Genomic DNA, 19285 nt, shown 5'->3' on the forward strand with positions numbered 1-19285 from the left:
TCAAAGAAAAAAAAAAAGATACTAAATGAAGCACGTTTTCCCACCACTGTTGGCAAGAACGGACAGAAGGACGGAAGGCCCGCTCATCTCAATTATGCAGGAAAACCATGCCCCCCAGAGACCATGGGGACCCCATCCCCCGAGCCCAAGGCGCAGGGACGGCGAGCAGGGAAATCTGCCCTGGGGATCTCGTGACTCGAACGTGCGTCGGGTTTTCTGTCCCCGGGAAGGAGCTGCACTTGGACGAGCAGTCTGAGGGGGAGAAGGGAGGGTGCCGTCCCCTGCGGAGAAGCTGCAAGAGCCCCTGCGGATCCAGAGAGGCAAGGACCTTATTGTGGATGCTCGGCGTTTGATCAAGTTGCCGTCTGTGGGATTTGCTGACTTTGAGTGGGACTTGGGGATATCTCTGCGCCACAGCCCGGCCCTGCTTTATCTGATCCTCTGGGAAATCGTTTTCAGAGTCAGCCGAGCCCTGATGGCTTCTAAGAGCTGCCAGCTCCCGCGGTGGGAAGGTCAGTGCATCTTCCTCCAGGCGGGAGCGACTGCGGGAGGAACTTGGCAGTTCCACAAGGTGTGCACAAAATCACACGGAACGACGGGAGGAGGCGGCGGGTGGGGCCCGGTTCCCCGCGGGAGCTATCTCGGGGCACACAAGCTCGTCGGGGCTGGGCTGTGCCCCCCACCCCATCCCCAGGACGGAGCCTACACCGTGCCGAGCTCTGTGAGTGGTGGTTTCATGGTGGGAGCCATGCTGCTCGCCGGGCGTCACGGTCTCAGTGACCGGCGGCAGGTGCCGGGGGCTCCGACCCAGTCAGTCATGGAGGGACAGGTCACGAGAGGTAAGGCGGTAACGACCTCCAGTGCAGCCGTTGCCCACCCACCGGGCTGGAAGCCTTTCCACGCCCTCTAGTGAGAGAGGTCTCGGCTGGCGACTTACGTTCCCTGGGCTTCCACCTGGTTCCTTCCTTCGGAAACCACATCCGCTCTTCCTGAAACCCTGGTGAGCCTCTCCCGATTCCAGGCGCCGCCCAGCCTTGCCCTGCTGACCATCCGCCCCTGGCTTGTTCGTGTGGGGTGCCTCCCGAGGAGGGACTGTATCTCTTCACCAGCTGGGCGAGTTTCTGGCTCTGGACTGTCCCTGCGTGGGGCTGAGCACGGCCCGGACATCGGAAGACGCACCCCTTCCCCAGCAAAGATAAATGGGCCTCCCCGTCTGTGAGTTAGAACCGGGCCCGCAGTGGGGACACCGCGACTGTGGGCGGCGCAGTGAGGGGCCTCTGGACCCACCGAGTTTCCTGGTTTCCTACCCGGTGGCAGCCCCCATGCTTCCCCCTGACGCCAGCCTGTGTGGGCAGGTCCCAGGGGCCTCGTTAGTGCCTCTGGGGACAGGAACTCGTGGCCATCGCGTCCAGGCTACGTGACCACTGTGGTTTGTTGGACATAAGCAGTGAGTGGCGAACGGGGTGCGGTGCTGACCGCTCCCGTCCGGCCCCCGTTTTGTGCCAGGTGCTGCCCAGGGTACCACAAACACCCGGAGGAACGGAGAGATGACAGACAGCTGCGGGCCCGCGGTGGTCCCGGGGCTCTGAGAGAGGACTCAGGACACAGGGGTCACAGGGAGACAGACGCGGTCCGGGCCGCGCCTCCAGACGTCTTCCCTGGCAAAGGCTGAGCGGTGTTTCTGGCTTTGTCGCCGTGCCAGCCCTTAGCGCCATTTCTCGGTGTGGCGTCGGAGCCGGTGCGAGAGTACCCTCCCCCCCGCGTCCTGACGCGGACCAGAGCTGGGGACAGCGGCGCCCACAGGGACACACGGGGAAAGGTTCCTTTACTTGTGCGTTTAATGGTGATGCCCGAAGTGGGGGTCCTCCGCTCCTGGCCAGGCTGGGCTCCGGGCGTGTCTCACCCCCACAAGGTCTCGACAAATCCGAGGGTGGGACGCGTGCTGTGAAGGGCAGGGCAGTGCCTGTCACACAACAGGTGAAGCAGACAGGGGCTGAATGAACGAAGCCCGAGTGAACAGATGCACGAATGATACGTGTTCCTGACTGATCCGTGACTCCAGGATGGGTGGGGTCACAGTGCTGCCCCAGCGGAGGCGACATCGGCCTGGGCTGTCCACACTGAGGACAGCTGTGCATGTGCTCCTGGCCCGTGAGGACTGTGCGCAGCAGGGGCTGCGCCCTCCCTGTGGGCCAGGAGGCACCCCGAACATTTTCGTGAACGACTCTTCCTGTCCCACAGCACCCCGCACCTCGGTCATCACTGTGGCCGTTTTATGCACCAGGAGCTGACACAGAAAATGTGGGGTCACATAGGTGCAGCCGCTATGCGTGTTGTCCAAGCCGAGGCGGGCCGGGCAGGCCTCTACGGGAGCGAGGTGTTTCCGAGTGGCTGGAGCAGGCGGGAGGCTGGTCAGGGACACTGGCGAGGATCCCACGCCTGTGCGGTCAGTGGCAGCAGGAATGGAAAGCAGGGCAGGTAGGCGGGGAGTCAGGAGGTGGGGACGGGGACCCGGACAGGAAGGGACGCTGGGTGGAGATGCTGAGTGAGCAGCGAGGTACGCACAGAACTGCTGGAGTTCTTGCTCGGGGGTCGCTGGGGGCCACGGGGAGGGAAGCTTCCCCAGGTGCGTGCAGCTGGAAGAGACAGGCCCTTGGACAGATCCCGAGGAACACCACCGGCTCCGCCCCCAGGAGGACAGACAGCTGTAGAAAGAACCTTCCAGGAGAAGGTGAGGAGTGACCGCATGGTCCCGGGCTGAGACACTCGCTTTGGACAGAAAGGAAATAGTCCGTGCACGCTTGGGTGGCCAGTGTGAGTGACCACCTCAGAGAAGGTGGGGACGTGGGGACGGTCGCGGGAAGCTTGGCTGGACGGCGAGGAGGAGAAAGAGGGACTGGGGACGGGGTCCTGGCTGTGAAAGGCTTTTTCTTAGACCCCTTCTGAGAGGAGACGGTGTTAGCACCTGTGTGGACCCCCTGGGGCGGGGCAGCAGCAGGCACAGTGGGCGAAGGGCCTGGAAACCAGGGCCCCAGGGAGCCGGGCACCGTCCACGTGGTGGCCACCATCGGGGTGAGGGTCCCAGGGGGGTCTCCGCACTGCGATGGCTGCTGGGAAGTCGTCACAGGGTGGGGAGGGTCTGGCTCCCCCAGGGCGCACCCCCACCCCTCCTGCAGGTGCTCCCGGAGTCCACAGCGGCCCCTCCCCACTCACCTGAGCGGCAGGGCCCTTGTCCCTGTCTGACCCTGTGTACTTGGGCTCCGTGGCAACGTGTGTCCATGGCACAGTGGGTCCCACAAACCAGGGGACGTTCTCTGCCCAGGAAGGACAGAGAGGGGCGCTCTCTCGATATCCTTATTCCACATGCTTTATGGATGTCTGTTCTCATCTGAAATAGAAAAGGAGAGCGTGCTCACTGGAGTCATTTGAACCTGCCCCTCTGGCCGTCTTCTGGGAAGTTCCGTGAGGTCCATTCATCCTACAGAATGAGTGTGGGAGGCCACATTCCCCAGGGTCTACACGGGGTGATTGTCCAGGCACAGGGAGGTGGTCAGGAGGCGTCCTTTCCCCACGCAGCTGCCCCTGGCTCGGACTGGGCTCGCTAGGACCTCACCCCTGCGACCCCAGCAAAGCTCAGTTTGGCTCACCAGGGAGGGGGTGCCTCAGCCACGGGGTCTGCTGGACGCTGGGCATTTCTCCTCAAACTCCCACTCTCCCTCAGGCATTCTGGGTTCCCGGATGCTTCTGTTTGCTGCTGGGGCCTCAGTGTCTTTCAGTTGGCTCCAACCAAGTTCAGTAAACCCTCAAGAGGATTCTGTGGCCATGCCCTGGGGGCCAAGGGCAACAAGACACAGTCCCTTCCTCTCCAAAGTGCCCGGTGTCCAGCGAGGACACAGGCCTGGGCATAGCACGGGCAGAAGTGCCCTGGGCAGGCAGCCCCCTCTGAGAGCACTGAGCTTTCTGGGAAGCCCCTGGCCCAGGCTGCTCCCCACACCCGCCCCATGTGGCTGGGCCAGACCCCCCAAGAGTGTCCCCGCACAGGGCCTGCCCCGGGTGCTCACCGGACCCCTCTTATCCCCCTCAGCATGGTGAAGGGGCCTCGGGACCAGTGGGGAGATCCCAGGGCAGAGCAAACACCTCCCTTGGGGCAGGGGTGGGACAAGCCCGGTATGATTGTGCTGGGGTTTCCCTGGACCCCAGGGCAGGGGACACAGGTGGACTGTAGTTCCCTGTAGCTGCAGCCCGGCCTCAAGCTGTTTGAAGAGAAGGTCTGGGGCCCAGAGACCTGATGCTGTGGGGTGGGCACTATGTGACCCCAAGGACCACCCTCTTCCCCAGCTCCAGACTGGGATTGCCCCAGGCTTGAAGAGACAGGTCACCCTGTGGTCCCCACATGGCCCCGGGGTCTGGTCACTCTCCAGGAGAGGGATGCTGGGGTCTGCGTCCTCTCCCAGGAGAGCCAGCTGGGCACCTTTGCACGGAGTGGGGGGTCCTTGTTGATGACCCTCAGTAGTGTATCTCTGTGCCAGGGCAACCATGCTACAAATGAGGAAACCGAGGCTCACGTTGGGTCCGTATTCTAGATCAAGCTTCTGGTGTGTGGTAAGGGGAACTGAAGCCAGGTTCTGTATGCCTCCTGAAGCTGAAGGACAGATGGGTGCCCCACTGAGCTAAGCAGAGCTACAGAGGGACAGGAGTGATCCTGGGACACCTCCCCAGGCTCTAAGGCTGAGCACAGGACACAGGGCACCAAGGAAGCCCCGAAAGCCAGCAGTGAGAGCAAGCAGTGGCAGAGGGCCGTCTGCCCCACGCACTGTCCAGGGTGGAAATGGTCTCCACGGGAGACTCGGCTTGTCAATGAACAGAGCCGGGATTCTGCCTTCTTGACCACCTTAGCCCCCCTCCGGTGCTGCCCCCACAGCCTGGGGAACCCTTGCTTCCGGGGTAAGCGCCCCAGAAAGAATGGGCAAACTGCAAAGACTTCCACCAAGGTCAACTTGCCCAGCGGTGCCCCCGCTAACCGGCAGAGAACTTTGGCACTCACGCAGGATCATTGTCCATCACACAAGATGAGGTGGCCCACCTAGTGAAGGCCCTGTCCTCTGGGGGAGCCAGTGTCTCAGAAACTAAGGGACCCAGAGCACTTTGGGGACCATCACGGCCTCATCACGTGAATGGAAACCGTTACAACTCCTGCCAAGGTCATGATGGACACTTTGTTCTCAGAGTGTGAGTGGCCAGTTCAACCCCCAAAGAGTTCTACCAGGCCTCTGCCTGAGTGTCCCCTCCATGTCCCTTCGATACCTCGTTGGCTTGGATTCTCCTCCATTGGGAGGCAGCCACTGGACCCTTGGAGGTGTGGGTGGGGCTGGTTCCTGCTGAGGCCGCTCTCCCGGGCCTGCACATGGCTGACCTCACCCCGTGTCCTCATGTGGTCGCCCCTGGGTGGGGCTGAGTCCTGGTCTCCTCTTCTTATAAGGACACCAGTCAGACTGGCTCAGGGCCTACTCAGTGACCCCTCAGGAGACCCTGTGTCCCACCCAGTCCAGTCACATTCTCAGGAGGTGGGCGTTAGGATTTCAATCGGGGGGGAGGGGCAGGCACTGCCTCCTTCAGTTTGCCCCCTTCCTTCCTGACTGTCCCCGGCCATCGGCATCAGCGTGGGCCTACCAGAAGGTCCCAGGCGGACACAGAGCTGTGGTGGGAAGGTCACACCCCCTTCCTTGTCCCCTCTGCATAGAAACACACATGACACAGCGAGCTTTGGCTGAAAGATGAGCGTCTCCTGGAAGGGTGCCCATTGGGAGCTCTGTTCACAGGCTCTTTCCCAACCACGTTCCCTAAATCCCTGATGCACGGCGGTGAGGGAGTGCAGCCTGGGGGAGGGACTGCTGAGCAGAAGCAGAGACACTCAGAGGCGAGTCTGTGAGCCACGGGAGATAGTCTGGGTTTTCAATCTTTAATTTGCTTTATTAGCGGGCTTCAGTGATCTAACGAGATACACATGTTTTCTTGCACAAGAGGATAATTCTCCCTCCAGTCCCAGGAGGGAAACACATCCCTGGTCCTGAGACAGACAGTATTTTTATTTTTTTTTTATACTTTTGAGATTAAACTTTTATAGTGTTTTTAAAAATTCAAGAAGGAACTTGAGAATTCCGTACATCCTGTGGCCTTCAGTGAGGTGGAGCTCTGGGTGGGAGAGACGCGGGGAGTGTGGGATCCATGGTCTTGGGTTCGAGTCCAGCCGGACCTCTGACCAGTTCTCTCGCTCTCTGAGCCTCCGATTCCACGCCAAAAAAGTGGGGAGAGTCGTGAGGCTCTTCGCAAGGATTGTGTCTGTGTGGCTCACGGAGGGCACTCACTTTACAATCTCGTGGAAACAGCTCGTTGATGCGCCCGTGATGGGTGGGTCAATGGACCCACGTCAGAGGCCGTGTGCCTCCCGGCACCTGTCGCCCTCACCCTCGCACGTCCGCAGTCAGCAGTTCTGAGGTCAGACGGGACTCCGCGGTGGCGGTGGCGGTGGCGGTGGGGGTGGGGGTCCCAGCCCATCAGCCTCGGAGTGGAAACACACCCGTGGGGTTGCCTTCGGGGCCACGCACACTGCACTGAGGCAGTAACGGGCTGCTGTTCTTTCTCTGGCATTTCCTGGGGTCAAGAGGGAAACACACCATCATCTTTGTACAAATGGCTCTCCTGCCGGCCGACGGAAGCAGCTTTGCACAGCTGAGAAATAGCAGTGATGGGGAAGTCCAGTCCTGGGCCATGGGGCTGCAGCCTTCAGGGTGGGGACTGAGCCTCACGGAAGGGACCTTCCGGAACCCCGGGGTGCCAGGACATCTGGGCCCAGAGGGGCGGGAGCAGAGCTGGGAGGGATCGTTTTCACCCCGAGGGCGGTTTCAGAAAGACGCTAGTCAACAACAGCAACACAGTAAGGCGGTTGGGCCGGCGGCTCTCGGGCTCACCTTGTGCCCAGGAGAGGCGCAGGCTAATCAGGTCTGGAGGATTCGACTGGGGAAGGACTGGCAGCGGAGGGAGGGGTGTGTGCAGACATTCAGGAGATACTCTGTGCCGCTGGGTGGCAGCGGGCTGTGGCGAACGGGGCAAGAGGAGGCCGGTCCAGTCCTACAGGGTCCCCGGTGCCGGATCAGAGAGCTCAGGCCAGATACCGTCACCAACAAGGAACTTGCAGGGCCCCCAGAGTGACTTCATTGGCCCAGAGCGGTCCACCAAGCACCACAATCACTCGACCTTCCCCAGGAAAGGCCATAAAAATGACAACGGGAGGGAGCAGACGAGAATAAGGACACGAGAGCAGGGACATCTCTTCCTGAAGAGATGTCACCAGAGCAGCAGTGTGGTGGGGTTTCTGTTTGTAGTGGACAGATTGATGGAGAAGCCACGGCAACCGTCCATGAAAAGGAGCAGGAAAACGCCCCCGCAGAGATCAGAGCACCCCCTGCCCCCTCGGAGCCCTGATCCCAGCAGAGCAGGGAGCATGGGGACCACCTCCGGGGCGACCTGGATGAATGGGCTCAGGGAAGGTCATCTGAAACTCCTTTCTGAGCAAAGCAGGGGGCTGGCAGGTCTGTGCGGCATCCCAGTGGGGTCCGCCCTGAATCGGCTTTGCAATCTGAATGCCGGCTCAGCCCAAGGTTCCTACAAAGCGGGAATCCTCAGAGTACCCGGGTCCAGGTGTAGTTCAGCTCAGACGATGTTAGTGTTTATCAGACTTGCTCTGGAGGAGAACAGTAACCCCGCGGCTCCGTGACTCTGTGAAGTCACAGAGGGAAGCGGAGCAGGGCCCCACGGACGCTGGAAAAGCTCTGCTTAAGCAGGTGCCCTCCAGCTAAGGCTTTCGGAAGCTGGCAACCCTGGGATTCTATTCGGGGGAGATTCCCAGATTGCGCCCTAGGAAAAAAGAAGAAGAAAAACATCAATAAAAATTCACAGAGCGCTCGCACATTTGATTAAAAACCAAAAACCTCAAAAGATGGCCAAGTAGCAGAATGGCTATGGACGAATACCAAATTGTTCATCCAGATGATTGGGTTAGGAGGTTTTACAAGAAAAGGCTGGAAAGGGGGAAAGCTGGCTTTAATGGGAGAGGAAATGCTCACAGATGAAAAGAAAAATTTGTGCTGAGAAAAGCCATGAGTTTTGTTTGTTTTTTTTAAATTAAGTTTATTTATTTATTTTGAGAGAGAGCACAAGCTGGGGAGACGCAGAGAGAAGGAGAGACAGAATCCCAATCAGGCTCCCCACTGTCAGCTCAGAGCCCGATGCAGGGCTCGAACTCACAAACTGCGAGATCATGACCTGAGCTGAGATCAAGAATCAGACACTTAACCATCTGAGCCCCCAGCTGCCTCCATGAGTTTTTAGATTCCAAAGAATCAACTGTGGGATAAAATAGTAAGAAAAAAAAAGTAAGCACTTGGATACATTCTGAATAAATGCCAGAACTCCCCAAATTAGGAACCTGTCCAGAAATGGTTAGTGCCTCCCACCCACAAAGGCAGACTCCTGGGATAGGACACGAATCTTCATGGTGGCAAGATTTTAACAGCGACACCAAAACCAGTGAGAAAATGTCTTTAAAGATCAGAAAAGCATTTCAGTTCTATAATTCTATCCCAGAAAAACTATTACTCGAGTAGAAAACCAAAATGAAACGATTTTCGTGCATGAGAAAACTCAGAAAATTAAATTTACTTTCTGTGGTCTCTTTTTGAAAAGAAACTTGGGGCGCCTGGGTGGCTCAGTCGGTTAATTGTCCAACTTCGGCTCAGGTCATGATCTCACTGTTGGTGAGTTCAAGCCCCACATCTGGCTCTGTGCGGACAGCTCGGAGCCTGGAGCCTGCTTCGGATTCTGTGTCTCCCCATCTCTCTGCCCCTCCCCCACTCGTGCTCTGTCTCTCTCCCTCAAAAATAAATGAATATTAAAAAAGTGTAAAAAGAAAAGTAATTGCAGCTATAAACATTGGTTTATATACACAATGGAATACTATTTGGCAATGAGAAAGAATGAAATACGGTCTTTGGCCACAACGTGGATGGAACTGGAGAGTGTTATGCTAAGTGAAATAAGTTATACAGAGAAAGACAGATACCATATGTTTTCACTCTTACGTGGATCCTGAGACACTTAACAGAAGACCGTGGGGGAGGGGAAGGAAAAAACAAAGTTAGGGAGGGAGTCAAACCATAAAAGACTCTTAAAAACTGAGAATAAACTGAGGGTTGATGGGGGGCGGGAGGGAGGGGAAAGTTGGTGATGGGCATTGAGTAGGGCACCTGTTGGGATGAGCACTGGATGTTGTATGGAAACCAATTTGACAATACATTTCATTAAAAAAATTAAAAAAAAAAAAGAGAAGTAATTGAATACACACCTAAACAAAAGGAATATGAATGAAAACCAGGAATCCAATAAGAAGGACATGGGATCAAGAATAATGATAAGGAAGAAAGAGGTAAATCTTTTAGCTAATTTTAAATTGACTTTTAGGTATCGTACTTGAAAAATGAGAAGGTCATATTTTATTTATTCTATTTGTTGGTAATAATTGTATATATTTAAGATGTACCTGATGATTTGATATGCATGCACATAGTGAAATAATTACTACAGTCCAGCTGATTAATATATCATCTACCCACAGAGTTACTACTTTTTGTGATGAGCGTACCCAAAATCTACTCTTTTAGCAAATTTCCAGCAATCAATACAACACTGTTAACTAGAGTCCTCATGCCATTCGTTACTGCCCTAGATGAATTCATCTTGCATAACCACAACTTTGTACCCTTTGACCAACATCGCCCCATTCACGTATTTGCTTCTTTAGCCATTCTGAACATCCATGGATGGATACTTGGGTTGTCTCCATGTTCTGGCTATTGGGAAGATGCTGCACTCAACATGAACCTCTTTGAGGTGGTGTTTTTAACTCCTCAGGATAGAAACCCAGAAGAGGGATACTGATTGATATGGTTGCTGTGGTTTTAAGTTTTTGAGGAACCTCCATTCTGTGTTCCAGAGCAGCTGCACCAGTGTGCTTTCCCACCAACAGTGCACGAGTGTTCCCCTTTCTCCGCATCGTCGCCAGCACCTTTTTTTCTCATATTTTTGGTAACAGCCATTCTAACAGATGTGGTTTTATTGGCATTTCTCTGATGAGTAGTGATGTTGAGCACCTTTCGCCACAGCTGTTGGCCAACTGTATGTCTTCTCCGGGAAAATGTCTATTCATGTCCTTTGCCCATTTTTTTTTTAACCAGGTTGTTTAATTTCTGCTATTGAGTTTCAGGAGTTTCTCATATATTTTGGATATTAACCCCTTATTGGCTATGTGGTTTACAAGTATTTTCTTCCAATTCCTAGTTACCTTTTTATTATACTGATGGTTTCTTTTGCTGTGCACAAGCTTTTTAGTTTGATGTCATCTCACTTTATTTTTATTTTCGTTGCCATATCCAAAAAATTCATTGCCAAAATACAAAGACACAAAAAAATCCCCCCAAACCCCAAAAATTCATTGCCAAGACCAGTGCCAAGGAACTTTTTGCCTATGCTTTCTTCTAGTGATTGTATGGTTTCAGATTTTATGTTTAAGTCTTTAAACCACTTTGAGTTGATTTTTGTGTATGGCATAAGACAAAGGCCTAAATTTCGTTCTTTTGCACGTGGTTGTCCAGTTTTCCCAGCACAATTTATTGAGGAGACTGTGCTTTTCCCTTTGGGCAATCTTGGAATCTCTGTCAAAAATTAGTTGACTATTTATGCTTGGACTTACTTCTGGGATCTACTGTGTTCCGTGGGTCTATGTGTCTGTTACTATGCCAATGCCATTCTGATTTGACTACCCTAGCTTGAGAATATAATTTGAAACCAGAAATTGTGGTGTCTTTAACTCTGCTGCTTCTCAAGATTGCTTTGGCCATTTGGAGTGTTTTGTGGTTCCATATGAATTTTCAGATCGTCTTTCCTATGTCTGTGAACAAATGCCATTGGAATTTTGATAGGGAGAGTATGGACCACTCTGGAGAGTATGGACATTCTAACAATATTAATTCCTCCAGTCCATGAATATGGATTATCTTTTTATTTATTTATGCATTCTATAATTTCTTTCATCAGTGCCTTACTGTTTTCAGTGTATAGAAATGTCCCCTTCTTGGTCATATTTATTCCTAAGTATTATACTCTTTTTGAAGCTATCATAAATGGGATGGTTTTCTTGATTTCAGACAGATCACTGTTAGTGTAAAGAAATACAACTGATTTGTATATGTTGAGTCTGTATTTTACAACTTTCCTGAATTTGTTTATTCATTTCAACATCTTTTGTGGAGTCTTTAGGCTTTTCTATGTGTATGATCAAAACAAATTCAACAATATATCAAAGATTATACACCATGACCAAGTGGGATCTGTCCCCGGGATGCCAGGTTAGCTTACATATAGAAATCAATTGGGGTGATACACCACGTTAACAGCATGAAGGATAAAAACCACATGACTCTTTCACTAAGGGAGAAAACGTATCTGACAGAATTCAACATTCATTCTTGATAAAGACTCTCAGCAAAATAAGTGTCAAAGAAAGTTTCCTCAACATAATAAGAACATTTATGAAGAGCTTATGTTAGCATCATAATCACTGGGGAGTTGGGAAAATCTTTCTCAAAGATCTGGAAAAGGGTGTCCACTCTCACCATTTGTATTCAGCATAGTACTGAAGGATTAGTGATAGCAATCAGACAAGAAAAAGAAATAAAAGTCCTGTAAATTAGAAATGAAGAAGTGAATAATCTCTGTTTGCAGATGATGGGATCCTTTACTGAGAACACAAGAATTGAAATATTCAAATATATGTGGCTGTATTGAGAACCCATCCAAAGAGGGAGAACAGCAGAGACAGTAGGAGTGAGCTGAGGCTCTGATTTTCTTCAACAGAAGGATAGAATGATTTTGTACGACTTTTAGCAACACATTGGCTAAACACACGTGCAAAAAAATTAATGGTTTTGGACTGGCTCTTAGTCAATTGGATGTCCACATTAAAAAAAATTTAAGAACTACTTTACACCATATTCAAAAATCAATTCTAGTTAGATTGTAGATATAAAGCTTAGAGTTAAAAATAGAGGGGCGCCTGGGTGACTCCGTCAGTTAGGCGTCTGACTCTTGACCTTGGCTCAGGTCATGATCTCATGGTTCATGGGATGAAGCCCTGTGTCAGGCTCTGAGCTGACAGTGTGGAGCCTGCTTGAGATTCTCTCTCTCTCTCTCTCTCTCTCTCTCTTTCTCTCCTCCCCTACTCTCTCTTTCCCCCTCAAAATAAATGGATAAACTTTAAAAAAAGCTTTTTATTAAAAAATAAAGTTAAAAATATAAATCTTTTACAAGAAGCATAGGAAAATATCCTCATAAACTTTGAGTAGGCAGAGTTAAGAGTAATCATTTTGGTAGTATAAAGAATATTTAAAGAGGCATATTTAAAACAAAATGAAACAGACTGAAAATATTCAAAGGGATGAATATATTCAGGTAAATGCATATATTTTTAAAATATAAAGCAGGTGTGTTAATATTAATGCTGCACAATGGAAAACTGAAGCCAAAGGTCATAAAACACTAGCTTATTAGTCATGGTTTAGTTTTTTGTTAAAAATAGGAAAGTGAAAAATGTCATGGACATTTAACTCAATAAGTTGGCAGGATAAACGTTAGTCACTTACACCCCTCCAAACAAAACAAAACAAAATCTGGAAGACAAAATTACAAAGTTAAAAGCAGGAATTAATAAAATATTTATGAAAAATTAAAAAAAAACAAAACCAAAAGATGTTTGCTTATAAACATGGAAGAAATAAACAAAACTTTGGCTAGTAAAACATAGAAGGTAATCACAAATGGAAATGTTACAAATAAAATATCTCATAGCTACAGCAGGGTTTAAAAATATAAGGGAATACTGACTTAGAGCCAATTTTGTGCCCGTAAATTTAATATCTATGATGAAATGGAAATTTTATAGAAAACTATAAAATACCAAAATTTACTAGAGGAGATAAACATTCCAGAAAGATCTATATCCATTTCATACATTGAACCATTACTCAGAAATCTTTCCATTACTTTTCTCTATCATCCCAAGTTCCATCAAGGCACCAGGAAGGGGGATTTTGAAGCAAGTTTCCCAAGACCTTAAGGGAAGAAACAGGCACTTTCCAATACAGGAAAAGATGGGAAAACTTCCCACTTCTTTTTATAAAACTGAAATGCTCTTGACACAAAGAATGGACAAAGACTCCACAAAGAATAAAATTATAGGTTAATTACTGTTGTGAAAACAGATGCAAAAGTCCTAAGTAAAATATGGTAAATTGAATTTACCAGATATAAAAAAAATAGCACATAAGGCTAGGTAGTATTTACCCCAAGTTTATTTCAAGAATGCACTGGTTTTTATAACATTAGAAAAAAATCCATTAAAGTAATTTATCGTTATTAAGAAATGTAGGGGTGCCTGGGTGGCTCAGTCGGTTAAGCGACTGACTCTTGACTTTGGCTCAGTCATGATCTCATGGATCGTGGGATCAAGTCCCATGTCGGGCTCTGCGCTGGCATCTCAGAGCTTGCTTGGGATTCTCTCTCCTTCTCTTTGCCCCTCTCCACACCTCACAAATACACAAATAAAACTTGAAGAAAAATTGGAAAGAAAAATACATAGACAGTTCACAAAGAAAAGATATTTAATACAATTGCAACACTCTAATATTTAAAACCAGCTCATTAACCAATACATAAGAACACCAACACCCTAATGTGTTAGCAGATTGGGAATAAAAGTGAAAACACTGAATCCAAAAACACGTATTTATCTAATCATCCAAATACCGCATCCCTGGTAAAACTATACACCAGTTAGTTCCCTTTGGAGACAGGAGTAGGATAAGAATTTTCCCTTCAACACTGTCCTGAGGGTTGGGGAGGGGGCATGGGTAGGGCCAGGAAGATGAGTTCTCCAAACTGGAGAGGAGGAACTCAAGTGGTCATCATGTGCAGAGTCCATAAGTGTTTACACAGAACAGGTCACTGATACAATGGACAGAACAGACTCAGAGAAGTGGTAAGAAAAGTCATCAAGATGGTGAGACTATGCATAAGTCACTCATCATAACCTCACTAAGCAATTGGTGTGATGGTCAATTTGTGTGTCCCCTTGATGAGGCTCAGGGAGGCCCAGATGGCTGGTGAACATTATTTCTGGGTGTGTGTTTAATGCGTTTCCACAAGAGATCAGCATCTGAATCGAGTAGAGAAGGTTCGCCTTCCCCAGTGCCGGCTACCATCACCCAAGCCTCGGAGGGCTGGCCAACCAACAGGTGGAGGGGGGGCGAACTCTCTCTTTGTCTCTGCAGTGGGGACATCAACATCCTCCTTCAGACCACGACTGGGTCGTACCATGACTGTCCTGTTCTCTAGCTGGTGGACCCCAGGGGCTGGATCCCAGGGGCTTCCACAACCGCCACATGGGCCAGCTCCTATACTAAATCTCCTGCACTCGTCTCCATGTAGAACTCTGGCTAATACAATCAGACATTGCCACAATCATGAAGCAATAAAAACTATGTTACTTAGTAACCAACATACCAACATTAACAAGGTGTTCTTTTTCAGGAAAATAATAAACTTCCATTGAAGAACTTAAGAGAGGACTTAAATAAATTCTAGATGTGCACTGTGATTTTAGGTGGTCGATCTCAATGTCTTAAAGATGACAGTTGTCCCCAAATAGAAGGTATCGATTCAGTGATGTCCAATCACTCTTGTAACAAAACTATTTTTTTTAAAGATTAAAAAAATTTTTTTTTTACATTTATTTATTTTTGATAGGCGGAGAGAGACCGAGCACGAGCGGGGGAGGGGCAGAGAGAGAGGGAGACACAGAGTCTGAAACAGGTTCCAGGCTCCGAGCTGTCAGCACAGAGCCCGATGTGGGGCTTGAACCCACGAACTGTGAGATCATGACCTGAGCCAAAGTCGGACACTTAACTGACTGAACCACCCTGGCGCCCCTTTAACAAAACTATTCACGTCAGAGGACAAGTTCGTCCTAAAATCTGAACCGAAAGTAAATGACTAAAAATATCTAGGCAATATTAAGACATAAAAAGAAGAAAGAGGGGCACTTATCGTACGATAATCAATATTTACTAGAAAACCTATAGCAAGCCAGCCGCATGGTGTTTGTGCAGAGTGAACACGTGGGCCAGGGGTCTCGTCTCAGAGCCACTCACGGAAGGAAACACGGCATTTGACGAGTGTCGTACGACTGATTGGCTTTCCATATGGAAAACAAAGAAATTCCTGTGGCAGGAAAAGCCGCTGTGCAATACCGTGAATAAATAGCCTTTATCGGCCCATGTGTTTTGTGGACGTCGCTGCAGGGGTGGACGTGCTGCTGGGGGAGAGCTCACCCAGACCCAGCCGAGGACCTCACCCCGCACAGGGCAAATGCACCCTGTTCCCTTCCTAGCGGATTCTGGCTCTGGAATGCACCTGCTCTGAGGGTTCAGGTAGGACACTGGGGACCTGTGTGAGGGCTCGAACACTGGTGGCTCGAAGGCCCATTCTCCGTGCCGTGCATCCGGGGACAAAGAGTGGGACCAGCTTGCTTGTTTTCTGTTTTGAAAAACGAGCCTGCCGAAAGCCCTCTGTTTGCAAGATGGCAGAGAACCAGCACTGAGGTTGGGTTTCCCTGCAAGAAAGATGCAAGGTGCATTTCAGACTTAACCAGGAGGAGGAGGAGGGCTGAAGGACCCGGTGACTCTCCCCGCCCCACTCCTGCACACCCAGGCTGAGGAGGGAGGCTCCATGCCCAGAGGGAGAGGTGGCATGACAGCCTCCTCCCCCCTGCTCCCTAGGAGGCTGCCACTGGCAGCCGCCGCCTCCGTGGGTCCCTCCAGCTAAGGCCAGATTTAGCACATGCATCAAAGCTTCTTCGTGGGAGCCCCCATCTGCAGGGGTGGGACGAAGCCCCCAGAGGGACATGTTGAGGCTGCACCTGGGCCGCCACTTTCTCCAGGGATATTCTCCCAGAAAAGGAGAAGCCACAGTCTTGGACAGGAACCAAGCAGGTGGAGAGAGCCTGCCAGTGACAGTCCCATCCTGCACGGCCCCCGCACCTCCATCAGCTCTGGGGCAGCGCTCTCCTGTCTCCCACCTGCTGCCCTAGCCACACTCCCCTTCCCTCCTCCCTCAGCAGCCTGGGTCCTTCATTCCTGACACTGGGGTCTGGGCTCGGACTGGACCACCAGGACGAAATGGCAGGGGGCCCGTGAGGCCTACTTGTGGATGTCCTCTGGCTCCTGAGGGACATGACGTATCTAACGCACCCTCTTTCAGACCACGGAGCTGCAAAGGACAGATCAAACCCCCAGAGACTCCCTGGAGGAAGCATACTCCTGGTGGGAGACTCTTCATCGGTGGGGACAGAGGATGTCGTGGAGGAGGGACCCATCCTTTTGAAAAATAATGCCCGCACGGAAGCAAAAAGTGGCCCAGGACATCGGCTGTCTGCACAGAAGAGCAGTCCCCATAATGGGGGGTCTGGTCCCGCACCATCTCCCGTGACAACGAGGGGCAGGGACCCCCGTGGACGGAGCCCATCACTCGTCCCTGCAAACGGCCCGGGCTCTGAGACATTACTGTTCATTACTGTTCCGGCCGGTGACGCTCTGTTCCGCCGTCGGCTTCGCGGGGAGGCGCATGGCCAGGATCACACCGAGCTCAGCTCCCAGGACACAGGATATTAAATCCATCAAACTCAATTAAAAGCTTTGGCCATCTCTTGAACTCAGGGTTGAGAGGCAGCCCTTTTCTTCTTATTCCAACTGCTTCCCGGAAGGACGCCCAGCCTGCGGGGATCTGCAAGGACTCCGTGTTTGAATTATTTAAAGACGGACCAGGGCCGGGGTACGGGAAGCCACGGAAACGCTGTGACAGCTTCCCTGCAGAACCCTGGGGATGCCCCGCTGGTGGGGACAGCAGAGAGTGTGTGTGGAGGATGGCGGATGGACTCGCCTGGCCCATGTCGTGTCGGGGGCCCAGCTCAGGAGACCACAGTCAGCAACAAAGGGGCTTCTGTCTCTTGCCCCCAGGACTCAGGCAGCCCTTCCCCTGGGGCCCAGGGGCAGCCCGGCTCTGGTCAGGGCTGTGGGTTCACCTCCTAGCCCCACTCCTTGGAGCTGGGTGACACTGGGGAAGCAGGTTCGACTCTCTGAGGACGTCCCCCACCGCGAGTGACCCTGCACTGCTCAAGGCTCTGTTCCTGCTCCTTTCACCCCAAACACAAAAGCAGAGGGACTGCTGTGTCCTTGGCCCCGAGCATTACAGCAGGAGAAGAAACAGACCACATGCCCACTCTCTGGGAAACTGCAACCCAGTAACAGACCCATTGCAATGGTGGTGCTCCACCAAAGGTCACAATCAGGGTGTGCAATGGAAAGTGCAATGAGGTCACTCGGTGGGGCTGCTTGGACGAGGGGAGCTGAGGCCCGTGGGACAAGGAGCTGATCAGGCCTCGAGCTGGGAGAATTGCGTCCCAGACCCCGAGGTAAGCCTCAGCCACAGGTCAGGGGAGAGAGGGCTGGCCAGGTAGTTGGCGCTCAGGGAAGGAGGGCAGGGGTCAGGAGAGAAGGGCTGGAGGTACTCAGGGTGGACCCCGTGGGCCTCGGATGGCTTGTTCTAGAGTCACTGCAAAGCCAGGAGCAGGCTTCCAGGCGGTGGGGACAGGACCCAGTCTGCCCTGTAATGGGTCCCTTGGCTGCAACAGCCACAGGCGACCGTCAGCCTTCACCCATGCTGTCAGCACCACCAACAGGTGTGCAGGCGGGTCCTCCCTCGCTCTCACACCTGTTTGGTCAACTTCCTGGAAGGCCATCTCTAACCACCTCCGTTGAAACTGAAGCACCTTGTTGCACGATGATAAAGAGGTCAGCGCCCCAGAGGTCGTAACAGTCCTTGACGTGTGCGCCCCTAACAGCAGAGGGTCATGCTACGAGAGGCAAGACCCGCAAGAAGGAACAGAGCTGTGCACTATTAGAGCTGGAAGCTTCAGCGCCAGGAATGGGAGGGTCCAGCAGGTGAGCTCAACGGCACCACCAACTGGGTGTAGTCCGCATGTGTAGACCTCTTCAGCAGCAGCGGAACACATGTCCTTCTCAGGCTCTTACGGAGCCTCCGCTGAGATAAACCACTCCGGGCCACGGAAGACACCTCCACAACTGTTTACAGATAAGAATCAAATGTCTGCGTTCAGACAACAATGTAGTGAAATGAGAAATTAAGATCAGAAGGACAGTGAGAAAATTCCAAAAGCACTTAGAGATTAAACAACACACTTCTAAATGACTCTTGAGTCAAAGAAGATTTCTCAAGAGAAATTTAAAACTATTTTCAATTAGGAGCCGGTGGCTCAGTCGGTTAAGCCTCGGACTCCGGCTCAGGTCATGATCTCATGGTTCATGGGTTCGAGCCCCACATCAGGTTCTGCACTGACAGTTTGGAGCCTGCTTGGGATTCTCTTTCTCCTTCTCTCTCTGCTCCTCCTCCACTTCTCTCTAAATAAATAAAGAAAAGAAAAAAAAGAAATACCAAAACACTGATTCTTGCAGATCAATTGATACACTTTTAGCCAGACTAAGAGAAAAAAGATGATTACAAATATAAGAAATGAAAGAGGGGACATCAAAATACGTCCCGTGAATGTTAAAAGGCTAAGGACGGAATACAATGAGCTCTGCACAAATACTGGATAGTTCGGATGAAACGGACCAGTTCCTCGAGAGACACAACCTGCCCAAACTCACACAGGAAGAAATGGATGGATCTGAATAGGCCTCTAGTGACCAGAGAATTGAATCAATAATTAATAGCCTTCCAAAGCAAAAAGCTCCAGGCCCAGGCGGGTTCACTGGTGAATTCTGCCGAATATCACAGGCAGCCTGCGCTAGATGAAAACCAGAACCGGACAAAGACACTTCAGAAACAGAAACTATAGCCCAGTGTCTCTCATAGACACAGATGCAAAGATCCTCAGCCAACTATTAGCAAGTCAAGTCCAAAAGCGTACGAAGGGATTCCTACATCGTGCCAAGTGGGATTTCCCTGAGGCTTGCGAGGCTGGCTCCACACTCGCTCAGTGTGCACCCAGGGTTACTGATTGTAACAGATGTCCCACTCCCGGGCGGCGCCTACAGGGAGG

The sequence above is a fragment of the Acinonyx jubatus genome, chromosome B4 (genome assembly GCF_027475565.1).
Source record: "Acinonyx jubatus isolate Ajub_Pintada_27869175 chromosome B4, VMU_Ajub_asm_v1.0, whole genome shotgun sequence".
In the NCBI taxonomy this organism is placed as follows: Eukaryota; Metazoa; Chordata; class Mammalia; order Carnivora; family Felidae; genus Acinonyx; species Acinonyx jubatus.